At 47.1% G+C, this 15015-nt stretch overlaps 1 long non-coding RNA gene across 1 annotated transcript; it reads left to right on the forward strand.

The window, feature by feature from the left end:
• The first annotated feature begins 300 nt into the window (after positions 1–300).
• On the forward strand, positions 301–5033 carry LOC144164442 (uncharacterized). Its single transcript, XR_013321203.1, has 4 exons — positions 301–2979; positions 3368–3533; positions 4623–4721; positions 4890–5033. It is a non-coding gene; the product is annotated as an uncharacterized LOC144164442 (long non-coding RNA).
• The last annotated feature ends 9982 nt before the right edge of the window (positions 5034–15015 follow it).

A 15015-nucleotide genomic window follows, 5' to 3' on the forward strand; every position in this document is an offset into this window, starting at 1 on the left:
AAATTGCCGGCAATTTGTGCAGTCGAGAATAGGGCCCTTGCTGTAAAAATTCGCACAGCGCGCGCTAAGGCGGGTAATCTCCGCTTTCGTTTCCTGGCTTGGCAGCGCAGGCATGCAGCGCTTATTACGGTTAAAGATGGTGTTGGAAGCCAAGGCGACGGGCACAGCGAGGAGGGAGTCAGCCGTCGCTCTGATACCGGCCGCGCATGCTCGCATTCTGCCTATCTCAGACCAGGCGTTATCACTACACTGTAAAAACTCGCCGTCACTTTAACGGCCATCTCTCCGTTAATTTTGACGAGCTGCCGCCGTCCAAGGGAAAAGACGTCCTTTCTCCCGTCAATAAAGCGGAGAGGGGGAAAACTACGGGAGCGCAGCAAAACAAACAAACTGCTTCTGGGCGTAAAGCGCTCCAATTGGCTCCCGCAGTCGTGCAGGACCCTTCGGGAAGACTTTTTTTTTTTTAGCCGGGCCATCTTCCGCCGCCTTCGTCTTCCTCCCTCGGTGCTGCGTTGTTTGTCCTGCGATTCTGTGTGTCGTCGCGCCTTTTTTGCCTGGTGTGCCACAAGTGACAACATTCTAAGCCAGGAGGCAAGGGCACCTGAAGAAGGTGAGTACTGTTCCCTTGCTTTTGTGCCAGAAAAGGTGTGGGAGTCGTGTTCTTGAGAGCTCGTTTGTGCGCTTACCGCGTGCGAAGCACATGGGTGAGCAGCGCCTTAGGCCTAGGTCTCTCGGCCCGCTTGAGCTGTAGCTGATGGAGGTACCCTTGCTAGCGCTCTTTATTGGCTTCGAACAAAAAGCAAGCGGATCGCGTTCAATGCTTCTTTTCGCCTTTCAATGGGACAAGATATTGCTAACGTGTGAATAAACGGGCACGAAGTAAAGCGTGCATCGGCTTCCGCTGAAAGCGCACCGGCCGTACGAGTGAGCGAAAGCGTACGAGTGAGCGGAACGTATTTCGGCGCCAACGTATAAGCAAGCACACGTTTTGTGCAGGATCAGGGCCGGATATTTTAGTGGGATTCACCTATCCGCATCAGGCGCATATCGATTCATTTGTCTGTGCGGGAATGCGCACTTGCCGTGAGCACGGGCGCCTTCGCGTACACCGGTTAATCGCCTGTGCACGCCGCTACATTGATTTGCTCAGGAGGGTTTAACTCGTGAAGCGTATACGGCAGTGCCTGCAGAGTTACAGAATTTGAAAAAGTAACTTGTCATAGATACATTTTCTGTAAAAAAAAGTATCGTAATTAGTTTTCCGTTAATGTAAAAACCAAGTAATAAAGCCCAAATCAAATGATAAAGTTTACTTCCTGTAAGCGCACGAAGGCAAGAAGATAGTCAAAATTGCACGTGGTGAATATCTAGACAAAGGGAATCTAAAACGGGACAAACCAGCTCTAAAAATCGTTGTGGATGCCTCATTTTGTTGTATCCGCGTTTTTGTGATGCACCGTTGGTGTCGGGGAATTCATTCTCGCTTTCACGAAATGAGTTAGCTTTTCTCAAGCCGTCAATGAGTGTTTGACGTTGATCGCCGCGAAGCAACAACGCCGCCAGCTACAGAGGCTCGGCAGACACCCTTAATGCTGTCCATATACTGTGCCGCCGCGTGGGACAGCTCGCACTGGCGCCTAGACAATACTCCAGATGTTTTTCAACCATGGGAAGAGAGTGAGCCGGCAGGGATAACGAAGACAAATGTTTCTGTCCCCAACCGCCGTGGGCGCCGGCTTCTTTCGCCGTGTCAATATGGCTGCCCCGCTCTCGGTGGGCCCTCTCCGGAGGTCTTTCTCTACACGAGTAGGCCAGCTTCCTCATAGGGGGACGCCTAATTGCCATTTTCTTCACTTTCTTGTTTCCGCTCGGCTCAAGACAGAAGAAAAACTTTAAAATCATTTTACATACCGACCTTCGATTTCGGTCTTATGCAACCATAGATCTCAGAGTGGTATCTTCCCTTAAGATAGTCCTCTTAGCTACCTACGGTCCTAAACTGCGAAGGAAGCCTGGTTGAGGAACGGTGAGGGGAATATGGGGAGAAAAAGTCCTGAAAAGTTAAAGCGCGGTCTATACGCCGGTCTTTAACGAGTGCGGCTGTTATTTGGATGATTCTTGGTAAAAAGAAAATAACTGTTTCGGTGTTTTCTGTTACACTTACATCACAAAAAGCAACAGGGTTACAGTTGCAAGTTCCTCTTTTTGAAAAGTAACTAGCTACAGTTTCGAGTCATGGAAAAGAAGTAACGAGATAGCAGTAATTCGGTACTGTCACTGTTACTGCCAAGGACTGGAACAAACTCACGAAATCCGACTGGCTGACAATGACGTTACATTTACGCTGTGCCCCTGAAACTCGCAACGACACGGACGCCGTGGGAAATAGGGAAAGAGCGACGCGCGCTGATTCGAATGGAAGTTACTGCCTACGTTGTGTAAGCAGTAATTTTGTAGCTTAGGCTACATTGACACCGCGGTAGGCACTAAACATGGGATAACCGATGGTCCCGCGCTGGCACTGAGGCGCTGCAAGGGGCGCCGCAATTAATTGTTGTGTTGGTAGCCCGACACTATACTTTCAAGTTGGTTGTTTTCGCTGGCCGCACTTACGCATAAAAGAGGGCCTGTGCAGTAAACTAACGCAACTTAAAGAGGGAGGGGGCAGGTGTTCGTTGTACTTCACATAACTGTCTTCATTTTTAAATAATGACCACTGCATTCCCCTGGTTATACATGTAGTCCACAGCCGGTGTTTACGCATCACCGGTTAGTGTGCGCTATAACAGGTGTAAATGTAATGGTAGCTAAATTAGAAACCACTGATAGTTGATTAGTCGTGGCATGGCGTTTATTTAATGCTTCAACCCTTTCTGTGCCTTGTACAGAGTTTATTAACCTGTGGGCTTGTAAATTTTCAGCACGCAGGTCAAGGCACACTTCGGGGACTGCCGGCAACACCACATCTTGCTGTCATAGGTGGGTATTTGTCATTTATAAATTTACACAAAGCACTTATTTTCAAGAAAAAATTCTATGGCTTTATAAGCAAAGGAGAGGCAAGTGCTGGTATAATTTGGCTTGCGATTTCTGTCGGCAGAATCGACATTGCTGAAGGATTTTTTTTAAAATCTTGCTTTATATTTAATGGAATGTAATACCTCTTGAAATGCATTTTTATGGATTCAAGTGTCGATAACATCGCAGCTCAGGCCAGTTTTGGCATAATAACAATTTGAGGTGCTTCGGATGCATTTTACTGAATGGTAGTGGGCTTACCATAACGATATCGTAGCTCAAACGAAACCTTTGCATAGCCTCTTCAAACACGATGTTGCGAATGTGACATAATATTCTGTCTATGCAGGTTCGAGCTTGGGAGACATTCATCAGGTCGTGCTTGCAGTCTATGGACATGAATGCATGGCCACTGCTAGCATGGAGAAGGCAACGGGACTACTACTTGGAGCCTTCTTCGTTTTCAATATTTCGTACCTGTCTGGCTGCCCTCTCACCATGGAGTTCTTTCAAAGGTAAATGAACTTGAAGTGATAGTTTTTCTGATACAGTTTGCAATTTAAGTGTCAGCAACTAGTTTCCTTAAGATAACGAGCATTCATGAAAATGTCTCGTCTGTCTCGCGAAGGACAACTTCGCCTCCCTTGGTGCCACAATACAGTAAACTCATGATAATTCAAACTCAAAGGGACCTCGATGAATCTGTTTACATTATCAGAGGTTTCAATAATCAGAAGTTATCGTAAATATGGTTAGGGGCAACATATAAACTTGTGTTGTAATGAAACATTCACATATATTTAGTAGTAAAGCATTCACGCAGAATAGTTGCTATTCACACCCTGAAAAAAGAATCACAAATGGATTACTGCTTTGATTTGCATGAGAGTCCAAAGCAGTTTTTCTTCTTTCTTTTTCAATCTACACGCGGTTGTTGGCGCGTGCATGTCGTTTTGACACGTGTATGCAGGTAATAGGATTTATTTGTGGCTATTAGTGATATGAGGATGCAAATCTGTAGCTAGAAGCAGCAAATGCAACCGATATTTTCTGCCAAGTACAAGCGAAGAGTGCGAATTAACCGAATTTACGTAATGAAGCTGTTTGAATTAAACGACTTAAAAATATATTGCAAACAGCGGGCAACCAAAATTTTGAAATATATGAGAATTAACCGAAAGTGTGAATTGTCCGAGTTTGAATTATCTTCACTGTACTGTACTTGGTACAGATATCTATTCTAGGCATCATGATAAGTAACCTATTCTTTCCTAGCATTGAGGCGAGGTGCTGTTCAGTGTGAAATGTAAATGCACAGGTTTTCTTAATATTTTTTTTCAAATTTAAAGTTTTGTGTGCTTTATGCACCGAAGCTAAACCTGGGCTGTCAGGTACACTGTAGTGGTAGACTGTTTAATGTACAAAGCTTCCGATATTTCTTACTGATTATTTTCCAAATTAGTCCCTGACACTTGACCACATGTGCTTTACAGAAAGAATTTCATTTTATAAATTATATCGCATATGCCATCATAAAGCCTAAATATGTAGTAGTCAGTTCATGGCCTATAGATTTATGTTATCTCTTTTCAATTCCTTTTCAGGTACTTCGGGCAGATCAACCCATCTAAAGGACGAGGCAAGGGGCTGACCAGTGGCATAGCACCGAGGTTGCTGAGCCTTCTTAAAGCGCTTTAACATAGGTATGTTGAGCCTTTAATTATGACCAGTATATAGGTATGACCAGTAGGTTAAATCAAAACAGTATGCTTACCACGCATGCATGTCGCAGAGCAGCGAAACGTCGCTGCTGAACGATTTCAAGCAATCACTAAAATGAATATTGTTCTCTCTTTCATTTTTTTTCTCAGGTAACGCACCCATGGCTCCTGGTAAACAAGTAGCAGTCTGGAAGTTTGACGTTTTTTAAATCTATGTTCCATCCATGTACCCACTGTACCATTCAATTTATGCATCCATTGTACCATTCTCGAGGAATAAATATACGAACACAGATGCCAGCTTTTGTAGCATCTTTTCTTTGATAGTGCCCCCTGTACGTGGCACTCACACAATTCATTCCCCAATTTTGTATTTAATGATAAGAAGAAAAAAACTGATGCCTGATCAATTTTGACAGACTAATACTATTTTATATTGACAGAAGTGTACTACAGCCGAAATAACATCTGAAGCCGTCATTATGACGACTCCTTAGTAGTATAGGATGACAACAAAAACGTCAAAATGACGACCAAATGTATAATTAAAAGATTGGGGCTGTCATTTTGACGACTTCTTGTATATCAGGTTGACAGGTGGTCGTCAAAATGACAGTGAAAGTCTTTTTGACGACTTTCTTGTATATCAGGTTGACAAGTGAGTCGTCAAAATGAAGGCAGCACGTCATTTTGACGACTAATTTGTATTTCAGGATGACAAGTAGGCCGTCAAAATGACCAAAAACACCGTCATTTGGTATTGACGACCACTCATCAATTTGACGGCCAAAGGCTTGGAAATAGAGCTGCCAGAACTTTTCCGTCATTTTGACCAAATTTTTTTTACAGTGTAGGTGTCTCCCGCGCAGTTCGGAGCACGCCGTTCAAGCGTGATAGACAAGCCTTTTACAACTGTACAGGTTCTCCAAAAATAATACGGAACGCGGGAGTGGTGGCTGGAGCGGGCAAAACTTCTTGCCAGCGCGATCTATGCGTAGATGTGCCGCAGATAGCGAGAGTGCATGGGCAGATCCGGCTGGCCCCTCTCGATGTTCTGACACTCGCCTTATCGCCGGCTCAAGGGAAGCCGCGCTACTGCTACCCCTGCTTGCCAGGGTCGCTTTCGGAGCTTCATGAAGGCCTGCTTACACAGAGCCAGTGAAGAAAGCGTCGTCTTCAGTGGAATCCGCTTCCTGATTCGTCATAAATGTCACCGATTTACTAGACACGTGCGGAGAGCCTGCGCTTGGATGCTCTGGATCACCCGAAGGTTAGAGGAGCATGTACCGGAGAGGGGTACCTGCCGTGCTTCGCGATCCGCTTTATTTTGAATCATGTGGCTAGAATAATGCTTGTCTTGGTTCGAGCTAAAAGAATAAGCAAAAAAACAAAAAAATTGCGCTTACTGTCTGCAAACAGGCATTCATAAAGCTCCGAAAGCCCCCCTGGCTGGCAGGGGGGGGGGGGGGGGGGGGCGACAGCGCGGCTTCCCTTGAGCCGTCGATAAGTCGAGCGTCGGAACATCGAGAGGGGCCAGCTGGATGTGCCCACGCACTCTCGCTATCTGCGGTGCATCTACGCATAGATCGCGCTTGCACGCAGTTTTGCCCGCTCCGGCCACCGTTCCCGCGCTCCGTATTATTTTAAAGCAAAGCTTTTTACCTCTACCCCCCAAGGGTTCTTTCGCGACCTTTGGTGTCAACAGAAAACTCCGCGAACAAATAAAAGAATTTACTGCCACCGCCAGGAATAGAAACTGAAAATATTATAGTAACAAAGCCAGAGCTCGTTGCTTTACCGATTTAGCTACGAGCCCACACTGACACGGGGAAGACAAGTGGTGCTCTCACCAAGCACATCTACGGGTTCAAACCCTGCATTCTCTCTGAATGCCACGCGATAGCGATTAAAGAAAGCTCACACCAAACCATGGCATCTCACTTCTAGTACCCCAATGTGCTGAAGCCTGTGGCTTCTAGTGTTCACGTAAACAATCCCAGCTCCATGTCATCCGCCATCACGCCAAACGTAAACCTCAAGGAACACATTCCAATACTCCTTGATGGCCAGGCCATCACTCCAAGCCCTAGCATCAAGATCCTGGGACTCCATCTTAAGGCCAGCACCAAGTGTGACGTATCCTTGCAGCCCCTCAAACAAACCATCAATAAAATCAAACACATGATCAGTTGAGTTGCCACCAAGAAGCGAGGCCTCGAGGAATCCGATATCTTTCGATTAGTTCAAGCTTTTGTCCTCTCGAGAATCACTTACGTCAACCCCCTGTCTTCTTCTCGGCAAGGAGGACATAAAGATATTTTATATGATGCTTAGAAAGGTGGTTGAGCAAGCCATTGGTCTTCCCATGAGTGCGTCCACAGAGAGGCTGGTTAACAGGGGGCTTTACAACATGGTGGAAGAGCTGATAGAGGGCCATCTTTCTGTCCAGAAGCTCCGAATGAGCATAACTGTGGCGGGTCGCCGCATCATTCACCAGATTGGCTGGACAGCACAGAATGTCACTCCGCCTGATATACTCTTCGACTCTTCGGGACAAGAACTAAAGATTCTCCCTTTGCTTAGAAATATGAACCCCTCACACGACGAGGGTCTCCGACAAGCACGGGCTCAAGCGCTCAACAACATCATCGGTGGGGATCATTTACACAGACGCCTCCCAACACCGAGGGCAGCAGTATCCCATCATCGTGGCTACCTCCAGAACCAACCTCCTTGCTTATGCCTCACTCAAGACCGAAGACATGACGGCAGCAGAATGGCAGCCATCGTCTTGGCCCTCACGCAACCAGGGGTTCGTAAGTTAGTCACCGATTGCCAACAAGCCTACCAGAATTACCAGTCGGGTTCGGTGTCCCGACCTGCACTGCGTGTGCTAAAAACCACTCCCCAGATGGTTCCGTTCAGGTCATTTGGACACCCGCTCACGCTTCTATGGAGGGCAACGAATACGCCCACCAAGCCTGCACTTTTACCCCCCGTGCTATGGAGCTGTACGACGACAGTCACCCTCTTGTCTCGTTCAGGGGCATAACCCATCATTATCGCCTTTTGAGACAAACGCTACCTTCTCCTCACCCTGACCTTTAAATAAAACAACAAACTACCCTTCCGCTCATAAAATCCGGCTCTTTTCCACACACGACGCGTCTTCATTTAATGCACCCGATTCGCTGCCACGCTCAATGTAAATTTTGGTCAGAAGTAGGAACACTCCGCCATATAATCCGGGTGTGAGACTGTTGCACTGAGCACCCTCCTCTCTTTCCATCAACTACCGAACATGAGCGATGGGTGATGCTGCTGTCCAGCCCCTCTCTGCCTTCGCAGCTTCAGCTGGTGGACAGACACAGGCGGCGCGGATAGAACATGGGCTACAGTGAAGAAGGAACCATTCCCCTCGGCCGCACTCTGGGCCGATCAGAAATCTGGATCGAAGTATTTCCTTATCCTCGTCCGCCGTCTCTGCCGCCGATCTCGTCGCCTCCGTCCGAGACGGCAGAGACGGAGAAGTGAGATCGTGTAACACCGGGTTTGAGCTTTCATTTTATAAACAAAGGGTTTACACTGATGTTCTACACCAGTAGAACTCAATTAACCTCCGTTCATGCATCATGCATTAATTTGACCTTACTAAGAATATCTCTTTGAAGTAATAGAGGGTGCGGTTAAGTGCATTTCACTTCTCTCTGGTTTGACCAGTTGCAGAGCGACGTGCGCCCAGTTAAGTGACATCGCATGGGTAATGTTTTTGGGTGCCATTTAAGCTTTGCTTTCCAACTAAATTCACAGGGTGGATTGGCGCTAATTTTTTCTCGCTCGGACGCCAACGGAAAAGAATTAACCGCAGTCACGACCATTACAAAATCGATTGAAAGAGATGAAGAAGTTGCTATCGCCGTAGCCACCAATCCTTGCGTAGAGTATACAGTTATACTGACAGACTCCCAAGCTGCATCCCGCAATTTCCGGATCGGACGAATATCACTACCAGCACAGGCTATACAAAACCAAATTAAACAACTTCCAGAATTACAGAGTGTCTGGTCACCTGGCCAGCAATTCCTCAAAGGAAATGAGTCGGCAGACGCCGCTGCCAGCGCTAATACACAGTGGACCGTTTCCCAAGAAGGTGATAACCTACAAGCTGGCAACATCCTCAAGAGCACGCCCCCGAGAAAATACGCCGACATACTTGCCCACTACCAGCACGGGCGCTAACAACACGCAGCACCCCACCCACACCTATCCAGAACCGAAGCTACAAAACTACGACGACTAGAAACGAACTCTTACCCCCACAATACCCTAGTCCGTGCAATGTACCCCACCCTCTACCCCGCCTCTTGCAAATACTGCCCCCAACCTCGCACCCTAAACCATCTAATCTGGGGGTGTCAACAAGCCCTGTCCCTTACTTCTAATCCCCAACCTACATACCAGCAGTGAGTGGCACGGCTTACCAGCCCCGGCCTCTCCTCCCAGCGTAGCCTGCTGGAGAGGGACAGGGTGGCCAGCGCAGGCCAGGGTACCCCGGACAAGAGGAAGCGCCCACCAGGTGGGTGCCCAGACATCAGTACCTAAGCTCACCTAAATAAAGTTTACTGCTCCTCCTCCTCTTCCTTCAGCAACATTTGTCAATATCAGAACACAAGTTTGATAGCATTTCTACGGCTTTGTTTAGGGCAAGATGATCTCCCTGAGAGTTTATTTAACGATAAATTGCCGAATCATTCGCAAAAAGTCTGACGTTGACGGAGATCCGAGAGATAAGTCGTTGATAAAAATTAGAAATAACGTCGGAGTACCAGGAACACGTCCCTGTGGAACACCGCGGATGAGACGGAAACTGTTGTGGATACTGGCCATCGAATTTAACAACTTCTGTGGGACCGGAAAGGTAGTCTTTGATCCACTACGTCAGAGCCGTTGCCTAAAGTACATTCTAATTTACCTCGCATCGTCCGATCATATGGCCAACAACAAGCGTATAAAGTATATGTACCGGTCAGAATTCAGTTTTTCCACGGGTGGGGCTTCTCTAAGCGGTTCCGCTGCCGTCACTTTTTCGTTTACCGGAGGCAAACAACCGAGAAAGCGGTTGAAAACGCAGCAGCGCATGCGAAGCGCTTTCAGAACCCGCGGCCATCAAGCGGCCTTTGTTCTTTTTCATTATAAATAAATTAATATTCCGTCACCTCTATATGCGAAAATTCCGAAATGGCAGGTCAACCACTGAAGTGACCATCTTTGTAGCTAGTTGCTGGCACCACGTAATGCAATTATTTTGCATAAAATCTCACGCATCTGAACAGGTTCGACAAAACGCAACAATCGTGGTACGTATCGCAATAGGCATCTTTGAAAAACTGGTCCCGAGAAAACTAGCATTTCTGATTTTGTTCTTAATTCGCCGGAGGGAAGTTTGTGCAGTGACGTCAGTTGGCCCCGCCAGGGACTCAAGGGTTAAAAGGACAACTCAAAGAACAACTCAAAACGACTTAGCCAACATTGACCGTAGTCTGCCAGGTTCGTCTGGTCACTAAATCTGGATATCGCACCAGTCATGCAGGGCTACGAAGTTGCTTTGTCATCGTTCGGCGACCATGTGGTAAAGGAGCCTCGGAAGCATGGCACAAGCGTGCTGGCGGTACGAGCTGTCATGCGTTATCGCTCGAATGAATGCGGGAAACTAAGGAAAGCAAAAATGTCCTCTTACTGCGCCCTATCTCGAAGGGTGGATTTTTGGTTTAAAAATGGCTCTGGTTTAACAACTCGAAACCTAGTTATCAGGGCCAAAAGCAAAGATATATGCACATGGTGCTCGTGAAAGTTTGTCTTTGCTTGTTATTTCGCAGCCTGCCGTATAGCTATATCCACTGGATGATTGAATTCATCCTTTCGCTTGCGCTGAAGGGTGCCTACAGACAGCCAGCAGCTGGGGCCGCCATTGATGCCGAGACTGGGGGATCACGCGTCGGCCAAGCCACCCGCGAAGGGGCGCTTTATGTGTGCCCGCATTGTGCGTTCTACTTGTAGTCTCTGTAAGCTTGCTGCGCTCAGTATCCGTCGTTCAACCCTCGCCCGATCACGTGGCTCACTGCTGCTGAACCACACGCCCAGATGGCCCAGCCGCGAGGTTTGGCGATAAGGGGCGGGCGAAGCAGCCATTTTACCCTCGAATAAGCACGTAGTACCGCAATAGCTAAGTTACGAGCAAGCAAAGCGATAAGAAAGAAAGGCGCAGCTTGCGCGCCGGCGGCTGCAGGCCAACGCGCAGTGCCGAGTCACCTTGAAATATGTAGCGTAGCAGAGCTTTCACTCTAAAATGTAAAAAGAGCTTCTCATCGACATCTAGTTCTCATACCCTTAACACAAATCCAATAATGAACGGATTAAAAGTAGTCCTTAGAGAGAATGCAGCAGTAAGTATAAAACTCAGTTATGCAAAAGCACACAGCTCCTTAATAGCCAATAACTTTGCAGATGAATTGGCGAAAGAAGCCGCAAGAAACGGAGAACGAACCTTTGTTCCAATAACAAAATCATTCATTTCGAAACATTTATATACCAAGTTAAAACAGGAGTGGAATAAGGTGTGGAATAAAGATGGCAAAACAAGTTATACTTATAGGTGGATTAGGAACGCAAATCTTATTCCGGACCACTTTCCTACAAACTTCTACTCTTCCCAAGCCCTGACAGGGCATGGTAGATTCCCGTTTTATTTTTCTAGATTCAGAATAACACAAGCATCTACATGCAAGTGTAGCAAGAATATAGAGAACTTTGATCATTATCTAACAGAATGCCCACTCCTAATAAATGAAAGGAAAACACTCGTTAAAAACTAGGAGAGCTCTTAGAGAACAGAAAACCGGAAATAATTAAGAAAGAGGAAACAAGATTAATTTTAGAAGAGATGGTTTTAAAAATTAACGAATTCCTTTTACAAGCATAAGAATAGACCAAACATAACAGAACACCAACACGATCAATCACGACCATATAAAAAATGGGATATGATACGGGGATGGAGCAGAAACGCCATGTTGGTGAGGCTTCCTCCGCCCACACCTCCAGTCATTCCCTTCTTACACCATAACAACACAAGGAAACCAAGCAGAACAACAACAACACATAATCACAAACCATCAGGCGTAACAGATCTATATAGCCGGTCAAGTGAGGTCACGAACAAATCATGAAGAACAAGATCAGCAAACCAAGATCAAAGAATCAAGAACCAAGTAAAGTTCAAGAACAAGAACAAACAAGACAAGACGTCTAACAAGGATCCAAGTCGACAGTGAAGATCAATTTTTAGAACGAAAGTGTTCTTAAGGTTTAGTGTTTCTTATTTTTCTTTTAATACTTGTAGAGTTTTCCGATTTTTCGTTTCAAACAAGAAATTTTCCATCCATGTTAAAAAAAAAAAAAAAAAAAAGCCCGCTGATAGTTTTCCCGTTCCCGGGCGAAAGTCGCTGATCTATCTTCTCTTCCCCATTACCCCTTCCTTTTCCTGCCCCAACGACCTTTGTACCACTACCTCGACCCATATTTCTACTCCCTCCTCTTCCCTTTCTGTCCCTGCGATACATATGTGGTGCATGCTGGGAACCTCTTTCCTTCTCACAGTCACCTCACCTCACCCATAAAGAGTTTTCTTGGTAGCAGGTAAATTTTGGATTGATGATACTTCAGTAACCCTATTATCCTCAGACAAAGAATAACGTACAGCTTTTCCGGTATTCAAACAACAGTCGTTCAAATTGTCAACAGTTGCTTTGTTAGCGTATCGAAACCATAAAGATAAGCTGAGAGGAGGCTAAACCTCCGTAACGACGCCGATGGTGGAACGCGAGGCTTTCTCGTGAGTGATGCATTGGTTGTCGTCTGAGTTTAGACTTCCACTCGCAGACGGTTTGGAGTTTGACTATTCGCCATTTTATTTAGCACGAAGAAAGCTTCGGGTTCACCTGTCGACGTCGTTAGACGGAGTGGTGCATAACTTTTCTGTCTAATTTTGCACGTCCATGCATCCCTCCCCAAATCCAAAGTCGATCCTGAAGGAATGCCGCAAACGGACAGACGGCTTTATAACGCGAGGGTCCCAGATTCGATTCCGACGAGGGGGAGCGTTTTTTTTCTTTCACTTCCAACACAATCATCATCATCACTGTCTGAGAAAGGTGGCTTTTCTACAGTGCATTTTCAAGGCGACATACGCCATCAGAGAGACATAGAAAGCTTCGCTGTAATAGCCACCCATATGGCCCTGTTCGAACAGAAACTGAGGCAAGTGTGCCTTCCTATCGGGCAAAGTCAGCGCCAAAACACCAGCACCAGCCTCACGTCCCTTGTTAGTGCCAATGGGGCGGCCAAAAGCGGCAGCGGAGCCCCTTTCCGGCTTGAATGTGCCGCGTTCTCACGCTCGAGCACCCTCCTCATTCAGCCGGGGAACTGCCGCCGCCATCGTTGAAGAGGAGGCAAGGAGAGCTGCTGAAAGCGAAAGTCCGGAGATTGGCCCGGTGGGCTCGCGAGCACGTTCGCGCCCTCGGGGCGCGCCTCGGCCCCGCAAATCAGCCGAGCGCGCCAAAGGAGGGGCTCGTTAGCCGCCGATCAGCCCGTAATGGGCACCCCGCTAGCCCGCCGGCCACACAAGCGCGGCAAATTGCGTGCCGCTTTGCATGCCGCGAACGAAATGCGTTTCCGTTCGTTTCCGTGCTCTGCTTCTCTCGTACGGGGAGAGGGGCGCAAATCACTCTCTTTCTGCTTCTCTCCTCTTGCCACCCACGGCTCACGGTTATTCGATCCCGACACTACTTAATCGCCGACGCCCAAGACGTGAATGAATATCCCCGCACCTTGCGTCCAGGCGGGGCTTGCGATAAGAGAGTCTTTTTCATATCACTCAATTCACACTCATACTGCTCCCTATACTGAGCGCCGACATTGGGAAGAGCAAATTTGTTTTGGCCTTAAAACACCTCTGTGTTCCCCAGCTTTTGTTCTTGCACTACACAATGCCCTAAGTATTTTTAAAGCGAAGCTTTAGGGTTGTCAATGATGGCGCCTGCAACGCGAAAACGCCGGAGTTAAAGAAAAAACGCTTCCCGTGGCCGGAATCGAATCTGAGACCCTCGTGTTATGAAGCCGGCGTGAATCCGATTAGTCCATTTCGACATGGTTGACACTCAGTTCAAACTCCGACAACCGAAGAAACCGTCATGAGGAAGCTTCGCGTACAACCAGGGTGCATGAATTTTTCGCTGCTGCTTGTTTATACTAGTACGAGATTTGAAGTTCCCATTTATATCTTGCTCGTCGGGACTCCCTGAAAAAAGCGCACTTTCACTCTGTAGTACCAAATTCTTGAATCCTTGTTCTTCATTTTCCCTTTCGCAGTTTGTTTATGAACCGACTGGACCCACAGTTTGAAGTGGTACTAAATAAGTATGCCGAACTTGATTCCCAGATTACATACTTTTTCGGTTTAAACAACCACTTACTTTCATTTATAGTCCGCACACCAATTAGCAAAACTATGACTCCGAATGAGCAAAGTTCGTGACTTCTGGAGAACGGATGTTCCTACTGAAGCAAGAATGTTCCGCACATGAAAATGCAGGGAAAGCGCATCCGTTATAACGGGCAAATCGCCAGGTGGATGTCCGCCGAAGGCCGCTTGTGGAAGACGAAAACGCACGATTTAATGAGCCTATCACTGTATGCCAATAAGCAGTCTCCCTTCCACTGACAGCTTAATGCATTCCGACACCTCCGCGTCGTCAATACTCATAGCGAGTATAGCCTCTATCAGCTGGGGCTTCCTCGGCACATCCGAAACGTCCAAGCACAACTTTTTCGCAAGCTCCAAGTGCGGTTTTCTTCAACGCTTTAAAATTCATGGCTGCCTAAAGACTGCTATCCCAATGAACGCGAATTGTGTGGCGCGAATGACCCGCGCGAAAAACAGATACACTGGAACAGCTACTATCTAAAGCGTGTTAAAAAGTCAGTGAAAACCCCTGCACTCGCCATTGACCGCCGTGAATTCTGCGAAGCCCCGATCCGCCTTTCAATCCCTGAAGTTGGAACCGTACTGCTGGCGCCAATTGTTACATGCGGGAAGGCGTACAAGTACCGTCCTCCATCATGTAGAGATAGCGTGGTGTGCGAGCGGCTTGCAGCCGACGATGAAGAGTCAAAGCAAAGCTGAACTTGCTTAATGCATAGGGAGTCGAGAACAGCCATG

The sequence above is a fragment of the Haemaphysalis longicornis genome, unplaced genomic scaffold, assembly GCF_048455015.1.
Source record: "Haemaphysalis longicornis isolate Haplotype H1 unplaced genomic scaffold, Haemaphysalis longicornis Haplotype H1 scaffold_1, whole genome shotgun sequence".
NCBI classification, from domain to species: Eukaryota; Metazoa; Arthropoda; class Arachnida; order Ixodida; family Ixodidae; genus Haemaphysalis; species Haemaphysalis longicornis.